At 39.3% G+C, this 13,905-nt stretch overlaps 1 long non-coding RNA gene across 1 annotated transcript; it reads left to right on the top strand.

The window, feature by feature from the left end:
* The first annotated feature begins 1,904 nt into the window (after positions 1-1,904).
* Positions 1,905-9,261, top strand: LOC148114518 (uncharacterized). The gene is made up of 4 exons (XR_015732985.1): positions 1,905-2,125; positions 2,346-2,381; positions 2,602-2,730; positions 8,587-9,261. It is a non-coding gene; the product is annotated as an uncharacterized LOC148114518 (long non-coding RNA).
* The last annotated feature ends 4,644 nt before the right edge of the window (positions 9,262-13,905 follow it).

Genomic DNA, 13,905 nt, shown 5'->3' on the forward strand with positions numbered 1-13,905 from the left:
GGTGGGGGTGGGGGTGGGGGGGTCCAATGCAGCTCAGAGAACTCAGATCTGATATTTGCCTATGCTACCACTCATGCTATCATTTCCTACATATAACATCTATAACAATGTTGATTTCACCATATTATCCTTTCATCATCTGCCATCCTATTTCTTTGCAAGAAATATAACAAGACAACAACAAAAAATCCAGAAACATTATTCATTGCTGCAAAAAGCTCTGTAATTGGGCCTATTGGAATGTATGTATGTATGTATGTATGTATGTATGTATGTATGTATGTATGTGTATGTGTGTATATATACATACATATACATATGCACACACACACACACACATACATATATATAAAGTAAAGGTTCCCCTCGCACATATGTGCTAGTTGTTTCCGGCTCTAGGTGGCGGTGCTCATCTCCATTTCAAAGCCGAAGAGCCAGTGCTGTCTGAAGACGTCTCCGTGGTCATGTGGCTGGGATGACTAAATGCCAAAGGTGCACAGAACGCTGTTACCTTCCCACCAAAGGTGGTCCCTATTTTTCTACTTGCATTTTTATGTGCTTTAGAACTGCTAGGTTGGCAGAAGCTGGGACAAGTCACGGGAGCTCACCACGTTCGCAGCACTAGGGATTCGAATCGCTGAACTGCCGACTTTTCGATCGACAAGCTCAGCATCTTAGCCACTGAGCCACCACGTCCCCTACACACACACACACACACACACACACACACACACACACACACACACACACACTCTAATATATATAGGGCAACACTTCAGTGACAATGAACATAGTGAAATATTTTAATCATTATGGAGAATCATCAGTTGATTTTTGAATGTATGCATTAAATAGAAAGAGGCACATGGAGGCCAAATAAATGAAGTGCAGGAACAAAAGGCATCTTGTGTGTTGGGCAGGTGTCAGTGCACCTTCAAGAATATTTTGGAATTGTCTTATGACTTTAAAAAATAGATAGGAAGCCTATCTAAAAAAAAAAATACACAACAAAGTTTACCTATTGCCAAGGCTGAATATTAAAACAATAATATGATCCCTTTTTCTGAATGAGTTTGGACTTTTCTTCACATTGACCAGAAGATGGCATTAATTGCTTGAATATAACCACGAGCCCCAAACTACTAAATATATATTTAAAACAACAACAACTGGAATTTGATCTGGAGTCATGCAAAAATATAAAAAAAGTTTAGACTCTTTTACATAAATAAACAAATATTGAGGGTGTTTGATCAAGATGCTGACAGAATTCAAAGTCCAGTCTATTGGAGGGTTTTAATAGTGTCAGGCCAAAGAAAGGAATATTCTATCTACTGCAACTTCTCCAGCACAATTGCACCGCTCAGAAACATAGCAAATCCATCTCTCTTGGTTTCCTATTCATTTGTTGCCCTATTCAAGGTGCTGGCACTAAGCTAGGCAGTCTTGATGACTTTGGAGCTGAAGTGATTTAAAAGGATGCTTCCGCTCACTCCAAAACTTTTTTCTGAGTGCCCAAAATGTTGGCAAAACTCTGGTGTGCTGCCCACAATCATGCCTTCTCCATAGTGTCTGGGAATATCCTGACCTGACAATTACCTAATTATCTTTTCAGTGTTAAGGAACAATTTTCCTCCCAGGGCTTTTAATATTAGCTTTATATTTATATTGCAGCTGTGCTTTCAAGTCTTAATTCTGTTTCTAGCGGTTTTCATTACTGTTTTAACTCATTGTTTTAACATGTTATATGTTTCTATTTATAATTTCTTCTTTTAGAAAGTTTTGTAAGGCAGAGGGTTGGGATAAAGATGGGGAAATCAGTGAAACTGGTAGAGATTTGCTACGAAAAGCAAAGAAATAACTCCAATGCTACAAATGTGAAGCTAGGAATTTGAGTGGTGGGGTTTTGTAATTATCAGGAATCGGAAGAATGGGAAAAGAATGTAAACATAAACAGGAGATCACAGGATGAGATAAAAAGGGTTCTAACAGACAGAATGGAGCCGGCAAGGAAGTAAAAATGAAGAGGGAGTTCACACAGATGAGAGGAGAGTAAGAAACAAAACTGAAGAGTTTGAAAAAGATATAATAATAATTATGGAATAATGGCGAAGCAGACCAAGAGGTGAGTCTCGATCAACCTTGTCTGCATTGAATCACCAAGCCATATTTTTTGACTCTTAAGAGGGGTGGGGTGGGGCTTAAAAAAAGTCAAAATTGCAGCTGTGATTAGATAACCCACTGCTTTTTTTAAAAAAAAACATGGGTCATATGTTTGAGATATATAAAAAGGGGTAGAGCATTGCATGATTGTGGCTTTCATCTTGACTTTTCTGATTCTCCAGGTCATCCCTGATTTGTGCTGCTGGTGCAATAAAAAGGTAAAGGTTCCCTTCGCACATATGTGCTAATTGTTCCCAACTCTAGGGGGCGGTGCTCATCTCTGTTTCAAAGCCGAAGAGCCAGCGCTGTCCGAAGACGTCTCCGTGGTCGTGTGGTCGGCATGACTAAATGCCACAGGTGCATGGAATGCTGTTACCTTCCACCAAAGGTGGTCCCTATTTTTCTACTTGCATTTTTTATGTGCTTTCAAACTGCTAGGTTGGCAGAAGCTGGGACAAGTATCAGGAGCTCACCTCGTTAGGCGGCACTAGAGATTTGAACCGCTGAACTGCCAACCTTTCAATCAACAAGCTCAGCATCTTAGCCACTGAGCCACCACATCCATAGGTAATTGCTAATTCTTGGAAATACTAAGTCTTCTATGCCATTGGAACACAGTCTTTCTTTATTAGATTTATAGCCTGCAGATCAAGACGGGGCTCCCTGGGCTCACAGTTGTTTTATCCTCATGATCCAGTAAAGGCTGAAACAGTAGAGATTTGAAACTGGATCGCCTAGATCAGGGGTGTCAAACTCGATTTCATTGAGGGCTGCATCAGGGTTGTGTTTGACCTTATGGAGGGGGGCATGGCCAGGGGGTGTGGGTGGGGGGCGTGGCCAGCTCAACATCACTCGTGTGATCAAATGCCACTTTTGCTAGTAATTTGTTCTGCTAGCACTCTGCCAGCAAAAACTCTGCCATTTTCATTGGCAGAGGCACTATGGATTAGTCCCAGGGTGAAATGCTCTGATTCGGACCGGATCGCTCGATCTGGTAGCGATGGAGGCGGGTTGTTCGGAGAACCAGTAGCAAAAATCCCTGTCCCTCCCACATGCCCACCTGAGCTGCGCAATCATCAGAGGCTTTTTTAAAAAAAATTTAAAAGCATTTTTTCTACAACCTCTTAGGCCAAAAAAATATTTTTAAAAGTAAAAAAAAAAGCCTCTGATGATCACGCGACTCAGCTGGGATCGTCAGAGGCTTTTAAAAGCATTTTTTAACAACCTCTTCGCCGAAGAGGTTGTAGAAAAAATGGTTTTAAAAGTAAAAAAAAACATTGGCCACGCCCACCCAGTCACATTACCCCCCCAAGCCACACCCACAGAATCGGTAGTAACAAATTTTAGATTTCACCACTGGTTATTCCTTTGCTGTTTCCAGGGTGGCTCCGTGAGCCAGATCTAAGCACCCTGCAGGCCGAATCTGGCCCACCCCTGAGTTTGACACCCCTGGCCTAGATGTAGTTCAGGTTGTGGATTGCACCATCATGCATTGTGCATCTTTAAAGTCAGGCAGGGCATGAGTTAGCAGTCTTTTAACCATAGTGTAGGGAACGTGTGATATAGGAAGTTAAGCAAAGTCTCCTTTGAATGGAATTTGATAGTGTGATTTCATGAATGCCTAGCATCATGGACAATATAGAAATGGTTTATTATTCCCAGAATTTTTTTTAAAAAAATACTTCCTATTCTAGCTACAGTTCTAGGATTCTCTAGCAGTCTCCCATTCACATACTACATCTGTTTATCTTACCAAGCGAGTTAGATGCTGTCATCTGTTTAGAATTAGGAATGAGTTATTCATATGGTACATCCAAAACAAAATACCATTCCACTTAATGTAGAAAGTAGAGAGTCAGATTGATGTAGCGGTTAAGCACCAGGCTAAAAACCAGGAGACCATAAATTCTAGTGCTACTTTAGGTATTAAGTCAGCTGGTTGACCTCGGGCCAGTTACTCCCGCTCAGCCATAGAAAACAGGCAAATGGCAAACCACTGCTGAAAAATCTTGCAAGAAAACTGCAGAGACTAGTATAGGCGGCCACCAGGAGTCAACATTTATTTAGAAACACAGCTTTATTTTGTTGCCGGCATTCAGAACCCAAAGTTGAGTATAGTATTACTCTACTGTTTGTATGAAACAATAGATATACTGTATCTATAGCAGATTTACATTCACACATACATATAAAAACCTGCAAGTATAACACATATTATATGTGAACTCACAAGTATGCCAGTGGTGGGCCCCGTTGCTCTCTCTTTGAACTGAGAGATTTGTGGATGCTACAAATGCTGTCCAGCAATTAAAACTAATGAAATAGGGGATTATTCCAACATTACTGTTGATAAATTCCACACATAATGCAATTTGCTGAAGTACAATATCTGAAAAGGGAAGGGCCTTTTCTCTCAGATAATAAAATGCCTTGAGATGAGGTTACAAAAATTCTTGGTTAAAAATCCTCTCTCATCCAAGAATCTATTAGACCTTGTTGCTCAATGCTTCAGATCTGAGAGCACAAAAATCCTCATGAGAAAGCTGCTACATGAGGAGCTTTTCAGATTAGGCAGGGAGAGCAATCGGGAGGCTGCTGAAATTTAGAGAGGTGTGCAATATCAAAACATCCAGCACCTCCAGCCACCTCACAACAGATAAGTAAGGCTAAAAACTGCTTTGAAAATGAGATAAATGTAAAGACGTTTCTAAATGAAAAACATGTTAGGAAATTGGAGAAGATTTCAGTAGAATGCGGCCGCACAGGTTGTGATGGGAGGGTCCCAATACTCCCATGTTACACCTCTCCTGCGCGACTTGCATCGGTTGCCGGTTGCCCTCCGGGTGAGATTCAAGGTGCTGGTGATGACCTATAAAGCCTTACATGGCTTAGGCCCAGGATATCTGTCGGACCATCTGCAACCAGCAACAGCTTCCCATCGCCTGGTGCGTTCTCACAGGGAGGGCCTACTCGGGGTGCCGTCGGCTAGACAATGTCGGCTGGCGGCCCCCAGAGGTAGAGCTTTCTCTGTGGGCCGCCCACCCTTTGGAATCAACTCCCCCTGGGGCTCCGGTTGGCCCCTGACCTTTGCACTTTCTGCCGTGAACTAAAAACATGGCTGTTTAAATTGCCCAGCCTGGACTGATGAGGTTTGATTATTTTAATGAGTTTTAACATACGTTTAATTTGTATTTTAATATGTTTTTATCTGTTTAATTTTAATTGTTGTGAGCCGCCCTGAGTCCTATGGAGATAGGGCGGCATACAAATCAAATTAAATAAATAAAATAAATAAATAAAAATTATTCCCAGGTAAGTGCTTGCAGAATTATGTTTAAAATTGAACTTGGGCCAAGTGATTCCTTTTCTCCACTCGCAGAAATACAGGTAACCCTCAACTTACAATAGTTCATTTAGTGACTTTATAACGGCATTGAAAAAACTGACTTATGACAGTTTTTCTCATTTACGACTGTTGCAGCATCCCCATGGTCACATGATCAAAATTTGGATGCTTGGCAACTGGCTCATATTTATGACAATCGCAGTGTCCCAGGGTCATGTGATCATCTTTTGTGACATTCTGACAAGCAAAGTCAATGGGGAAGCTATATTCACTTAACAACTATGTCACTAACTTAAGAACTGCAGGATTCACTTAACAAATGTGGCAAGAAAAGCCATAACACAGAGTAAAATTCACTTAACAAATGTTTCACTTAGCAATAGAAATGTTGGGCTCAGTTGTGGCCATAAGTCAAAGACTACCTGTACTACTGGCCTACCCAACATTGATAACAGAATAACATAGCTGGAAAGGACCTTGGAGATCATCTAGTGCAGCCCTCTGGTCAAGCAGGAAACCTTATACCATTTCAGACAAATAGCTTTCCAGTCTCTTCTTAAAAACCTCCAGTAATGATGGCGCACCCACAACGTCTTGTGGCAAGTCGTTCCCCTGATGAATTGTTCTCACTGTCAAGAAATTAGTCTTTCCAACAAATTTCCAACAGTTCCAACTCCAAAGATTCCTGTCCTCAAAATCAGCCATATTCCTTGTTTCTGTCTCAGTCCCTTTCCTGTCCCACGGCCATCCGTGTCCACTACTGATTATTTAAGCAAAATTATTTAAATAACTTATGCCATCCTTTTGAAGTAGGCCAGATCAGGAAACAGAGTGGACCAAGGTCTATTGAGACATTTTATTGTTGCAGTGTATAATAATAGCATCTTTAAATTCTGCCAGATTTTGTCTTCCTACTCCTATTCCAAAGAGAACCAAAGTAGAGTGATCTTGAGTTTCTTTTTCATTCCCTCCTTCTTTCTTGGGCTATAAACTGCTTCTTACAATCAGCTGCCCAATACTTTTTTCAAGGCCATTTCTATACTTCTCTACAGAATATGACACAATGATATGCCATCCAACTCCCAACGTTTCCAACCTTATTGGCTGGGAATTCTACAGCTGAATTTCTAAGACACCAGAAGTGTGCCAAATTGAATATGACTGTAATATGCTGAGCCATAGACCTAAAATGAAATGTGTTGCTGCAGTAAATTTCATTTTTCAAGGAATTGCAGAACTGCCTCATAAACTAAACTAGACCGAAGCCCAAATATGCTATTAGAAAAGACAGAGCGACTTCATCCATAGCTTTCAATGGCAGAAAGATTTATGACAAGCTATCTCCTTCCTAAAAACTGCTACAGATAGAAATGGTCAAACCATGAATCCTTGACATACAGGTAAAATGATGCAGGCTATGTGAGTGTAGCCATCAGAAAAATCTACCCTTCCATGTCTTGATTAAAACATGAAGCATCCGATTTGAAGGCAGCCATTAAAAAAATAAAAATAAAAATAAATGCATATCGGACATTAATACAATTGAACGTGTCCAGAAATATTTCACAAGAAGAGTCGTCCAATCCTCCGCTCGCAACAAAATACTTTATGCCTCCAGACTTGAAATTTTGGGCTTAGAAAATTTAGAACTACGCCGCCTTCGGTATGACCTAAGCGTAGTTCATAAAATCATCTGCTACACTGTTCTACCTGTCAATGACTACTTCTGCTTCAACCACAACAATACACGAGCATACAATAGATACAAACTTAAAGTGAACCGCTCCAAACTTGATTGCAGAAAATACAACTTCAGCAACAGAGTGGTCAATGCCTGGAATGCACTACCTGACTCTGTGGTTTCATCCCCAAACCCCAAACCCCCAAAATTTTAACCTTAAACTGGCTACTGTTGACTTCACCCCATTCCTAAGAGGTCCCTAAGGGGTGTGCATAAGCGCACTAGCATGCCTACCATCCCTGTCCTAATGTTTCCTTTAATTGTAATCATTTGGAATGAATTGCCCCCGAAAATTCGTAACATCTCTGATCTCCGGGTCTTTCGCTGTGCCCTCAAGACACTACTGTTCCGACAGGCGGGGCTGTCTAATTGAATGATTTTAAATCGGGTTTTAACTTTTGGTTTTAAAATTCAGCCAAAACTATTTAATGATTTTAATTAATTTTAACTATGATATTGTATATTTATGTTTTTAATTGGCTGTACACCACCCCGAGTCCTTCGGGAGGAGGGCGGTATATAAATAAAATTATTATTATTATTATTATTATTATTATTATTATTATTATTATTATTATTATTATTATTATTATTATTATTATTATTTTATGTATTCAATTCATGCTTATACTTACATTATATATTATCTAATATGTACTCAACAAATAAATAAAATAAATAAATTATGCCATGGTGAAAAACTGGTTAAGCGACTTCATCTTCAACCCCAAGTCAGTTGTGAAGGAAAATAAAGCAGCCTTTGGAAGCAGCCTTTTGTCTCATCGGAATATGGAAAAGGAATGTTGATGTTTCTGTGGCTTTTTGCCTACTGAATGCTTCAGTAAATGAATGAATAGTTGTTCAGCTTTGTTTTCCATTCTTTGAAAAATTCAGTTGAAGTGTGATGTCTGCCCGTTTTCAAAAGCTTTTTTTTTTTTGAAAAATAGTTTTTCCATTTGCTATGTGGACATTTAATACTGTTCTCTGCTTAGCTATTGATTCCACCAGCTTTTGTTTGTCAAATGCAACAATTTAATTTTCTTGCACAAATAAACTGTTTTTTTTCTCCTCAGTTTCTTTCCTTGCTTTTAAAGCAAGGAAATTATATTATCAGTGATTTCAGGCAATTTTATACAAAGCTCTCTCTGGGTTTTGAAGGACATAGAGTTCATTGAAACAGGGTGTGGGGGGAAGGGTAGGGGCAACGAGGCTATGAAATGGTTGGTAGTATGGTTTAAAAATATAATTTGTTGGTATGTGAGTGAATATGTATTTTTGTGGTTATTTTACTGTTCCATTTTATGTGCAAGGTTTCGAATAACACTCCTTTTTGTAGAAGGTGGAGAAAGAAAAATAAGAATGCACCCAAAGTGAAAACAAACCAACCCAACAACATGGTACAGACGTTAGAAACAAAACTGAATTCGGCTACAGATTAGCAATATATAAACTGACAAGTCATGTAAATCATGTTCTATTGCGACTGCTTTCAAGGATTACAGGATAATTGGAGTTCCATTGCTAAAATTATGCACAGGACTGTGATGCTGGATAAAGGAATCCAAGATTCAAAATCATCTCGGCCTTTGAGAGTGGTTCATGCCAGGCCCAAAACCCATCACATCAACAAGCCCAAACAGAGTTGGTGGTTTGAGCATAAAATTGCATAAACTCACTTTAGTTAGTGCCACTGCTAAAGAATTAGGTGTTAGAAACTTTCACCTACTGTTACTTATTTCTCTTCCACTAAAGTCTGATCATCCTTTAAAGTTATTACGAAAAAGCTTTCATATTAAGATGGGCATAGTCCTTTGTTTTAATGCATCTGTTATTTAATACCCTCTGGAACGGGTTGCCCACTGGGCTTAGGACAGCCCTGGACCTCCCCTCCTTCCGCCGCAAACTGAAGACGTGGCTCTTTCATCAGATGGGCTGATTCGTTGGGGGATTTTTACATTGAAATAATTTTAATTAATTTTAATTGGATTTTAATGTTTATGTAATTTTTGAATTGTTGAATGTTTCTTTGTAAGCTGCCCTGTGTCCTTCGGGAGAAGGGCGGCATATAAATTACATAAATAAAATAAAAATAAATAAATAAACACATATATACTGTATCTGTATTAAATTCACTGTCCCAAATTCAGTGTGCTATGAAAAATGAGAAAAAGGGAAAGCATTTGGAAATTTGAAGGTGCCCATCAACAGTGAACATCTGGAAGAGCCGAGTGAACTAACCACATTAGGTCTGTGCAAATATTCAGTTTGAAGATTTGATTCAAAGATAATTTGATCAAAGTGATGAAGCAAATCAGTTGCCTCTTTCTGTTATATTTAAAATTCTGTTATATTTTGGAAAAGGTTATGTATTTTCTTTTCTTAAGTAGTGGCCAAACTATTTCAGAAACTGAGTGGTGGTGGTGGCGGAGGAGGAGGAGAAGAATATTTTGCTGTGGCATCTCAATGCATCAATATTAGGAACAGCTATTATGCCCTACACTTCTCTTTCACTGTCTGCATAAGCAAAAGTATTTATAGGTCTCTGCCATAAGCTGTTCAGGGAAGTTAGCTGCTCATAAATATAACCTTTGCTTTCTAAGCACTTATACTTCTTTTCCTAAGCATCAACAGGAGGAGACTACAGTATCTTAAGATCAATGTTTCAGTCCAGCTGAATAGGTATTTTCCCTGTTTGTTTGTTCACCTTGCCCTAGGAGAACAGTAATAGCTCTGCTATCAATGTGTCTCTGTTGCCAAATTTCTGTTGATAGCCTCAAGTATAAGATGCCTGTTCCTCAACTAGTCACTGTGAATGTCTGCTTTTATTTATGGCAATCTTCTCCAACTGGGCACTATAACTTTTGGAACTGTAAGCCACTGAAAGTCATTGATAGAGGTGGACAGCTCTAGAAATTGAATGAATGAATGAATGAATGAATGAATGATGGAACTACATTCCTAGATGTAGTTCCAACACATCTAAAATGTGCTAGGCTAATGAAGATTGCTTGTTGGCCTTTTTAGGGTATAGGAAGCTAGCACCTACCCCTCTCCTAGGAAAATGAGATATTTTAGGAAATATTAAAAGGGCAGAATATTTCCCCTAAAAAGGGAGGCAGAAAGTCAGCCCCCCTACCTTTGTTAATGGACCATTAAGGCCTGGGCCAGTCTATTCTACATAACACCGATCTATCTCCTTCAGGCAGAGCCATAATAGGAATTCCAAAGCCCTTTCTTTACATCCTCCCCCAGCAAGGATCAACCAAGCTTGGGACTCAAAAACACAACCTACAAAGTTACCCCTGCAGGGCCCCATGGGAGTCTGACAACCAATCAGAATACAAGCTCAAATTCAAAAACCCAGAGAGGGTATAAAACTCAGGCACTCTTAGCATCTCTTCCCTTTTTTTTCTTCACCCAAGATCTTCAAGGCATGTGATCCTGTCCACCATTAAAACCATCTTTCCAAGCAGTTTCCATGTTTCCAGTGTCTTTCTCCCCACTTGGAACTGAACCCAGATGAACATTTCTTCCAACAAGGGGATCTCCAAAGCAGAACAGTTTGATCTGTGCAAATAAAGGAACATTAAAGTCTGCTGCCATAAAGAGATTAGATTTCAATTACCTAAACAGTACAAAATGCATAACTGTTCGCTTGCACTTTTCTCAATTCTGTCAGTCTTAGAGGGGCAGAAGACAACAGGGTCTCTAGATGTTGACTTTGGTAAGTGTGTAATAAATCTGTTCTGACAGGTACAGTTTGCTAGGAAGGAGTGATCCTTATATGACCTGCCCACCAGCATGAAATTGGCCAATTCCTATTCTGCCTCTGTTGCTCTGCTCCCAGTCACTGCAAGGCATCTGACTTCCTTTCAAGGCAATTTGTAAACAGATTTACACCTCTTTAGGCTGCTCCCGGGATAGGCTTTGGGCTGTAGGTGGATATAAGTAGGGAAAAAAACTTTTTTAAAATACTGATGATCTGTCTCAGGCAAGGGCTGGCAATGAGATTATGGCAATGTCCTTTTTATAGATATATTTTTATTGTTTACATATAAATATATTGAATACAGTGTAAAAACTATATAAAAAGAGATTATGGCAATGCCATAGGGTCATGGCAAAACAGAAATATTACAAGAGTTTGTGCCAAGGTTAGTTACAAGTAGGAAAAGGCCCAGAGACATTTTCAGTCCTGAGTTCATGTCTTTAGTCCTTTGTGAATATCTTGGATGACTCAATCAACTACCTGCAGTCCTCACTTAATGACTGATCCCTTAATGACTATTTAAAGTTATGACAGACTTTTAAAAAAGCTATGTATAACCTGTTGAAGTTACAATTGTTGCACCTCCCCCTGCAATTACACGATTGCATTTTGGAAACGTGATTGCCGACTCACATTTATGGCCAATTGCGGTGCCTTGCCATCATGTGAATGTGATTTGCCTTTTTTTTTTACTTTGCTGTTTTCTGGCAGACAATGACCAAAAACACCTGCTGCATTTGCTGGATTGGCTTAATGTTCATGTGGTTTGTTAAATAGCCTTGTGGTTTTCTCAACAACCACAGTGATTTGCTTAACAACTACCATAAAATGGTCATAAAATTGAGTCAGCTCATATGGTGACCTGCTTAACATCTGCAATGGCTTAGGACTGAAATTCCAAGCTCAGGTGTGATTGTAAATTGAGGAGTACCTTTAAATTTCAGATTCAGATTTGAATGGAACTCTTCCATGATTTCATTTACAGAATTATAGTGGGAACAAATGAAAAATATAAAAATAGCCATGGTTTGAGACTGGTTCAAACTCTGCATCGGTGTTTTTTGTAATTTATTCATTATATCAGAATTGTTCTCTCAGTGGCGGTATTGGCCACTGTTGCAAGCAATGAAACAAAAATGTGTAGACCTTAAGGATGTGAAATTCTTCTGAAGTGTGATTCAGAACACATTCCATCTCTTTTGGAATCCTTAAAGCATTCCTGTCTTTTTCCAAATTCACATAACTGCTTAGGAAGCTTTTATCGGTTGTGAACAGAGATATGTTCACACTGAGAAAAAAAATATAGAAAGAATCCAAGGATGGAAAGATTCTTCAAATGTTCAAAAAGAGGAACGTAGTGCCCAATGCCCTACCTTCTAGGGCCTCTACATTTTTACAGCATTCAGAACAATTTGTTCCAATTAAAATGCACAAAACATACATACTCAACGGATTTAACTAATGTTGAGGAGGAACTAGCAAAAACTGTAAACATACTACAGATCCAAATGACTGAAGGAGGGGAATTAGAACTTCAATTCAAAATGCAAATTAAAGAGTAAAATAAGAATTCAGTGATGCCCAAATAGGTACTAGCATTGTGCAATACACATAGGAAATAAATGTATTTGCAGTTAAGGTTGGATTGAGGAGTTTGGCTTGTGGATTTAAATGATGCTATTTTATTTGGTCCGGGACAATCAATGATGAGGAATTGACTTGAGACAAGCAAGCTTGACATGAAACTGCTGCTGGCAGGAGCTGAACATTTTGATCATTGTGACAAAGAAAGAAGTTTAAATGAAGGGAATGTTGGAGAGGGTGTCAAGTTTGTCTCTCCCTGTTAGCAGAGGTAGGGGGAAAAAAGAGCTTAAGATGAGAAAAGAGAAAAATTCAAGCACATGCCCATATATCACTTCAAGGGATTGAAGTAAAAATGGGAAGGGTTCCAATTTGTGGAATGAAATCTTCCCTAGAAACAAATGAGAGGGTTGAAAGAATTGCCTTTACTAAGAATCCCAACAGACCTATCCAAAAAGTGGAGAAAGGAGAGACGGCCTGGATTCAGGCTACAACATAAGTAAGGAGAAAGGAGAAGGAGAAAGAATTTACAGTGGTAACAGCACAGCTGCATAAAATGCTGACATCTCCTTTCCTGTCTTTCTTTAGATGGGATCCCACTGCTACGTTGTGTGCCTTTGATCACAAAAATTTCATCTTGAATTTATCCTAGCAGCACAGTCCTAGGCTGCATAAACAGAACGATAGAATCAAGATCACGTGAAGTGTTAATACCACTTTATAATGCCTTGGGAAGGCCACAATTGAAATACTGCATCCAGTTTTGGTCACCACAATGTAAAAAAGATGGGATTCTAGAAAGAGTGCAGAGAAGAGCAACAAAGATGATTAGGAGACTGGAGGCTAAAACGTATGAAGTTGCAGGAATTGGGTATGTCTAGTTTAATGAAAAGAAGGACTAGGGGAGACATGATAGCAGTGCTCCAATATCTCAGGGGCTGCCAGAAAGAAGAGTGAGTCAAGCTATTCTTCAAAGCACTTGAGGGCAGCACAAGAAGCAATGGTTGGAAACTAATCAAGGAGAGAAGCAACTTAGAACTAAGGAGAACTTTCCTGATAGTTAGAACAATTAATCAGTGGGGAACTACTTGCCTCCAGAAGTTATAAATGCTCCAACACTGGAAGTTTTTAAGAAGATGTTGGATAACCATTTGTCTGAAGTGGTGTAGGGTTTCCTGCCAAAGCAGGAGGTTGGACTAGAAGACCTCCAAGGTCCCTTCCAACTCTGTTATTCTATTCTAATTGTTTGCTATCTTGTCTTCTAGGCATTCCAACAATTTACTAAGGAACTACCTAACAGAAAAA

The sequence above is a fragment of the Pantherophis guttatus genome, chromosome 3, assembly GCF_059756535.1.
Source record: "Pantherophis guttatus breed Tessera chromosome 3, ASM5975653v1, whole genome shotgun sequence".
NCBI lineage: Eukaryota > Metazoa > Chordata > Lepidosauria > Squamata > Colubridae > Pantherophis > Pantherophis guttatus.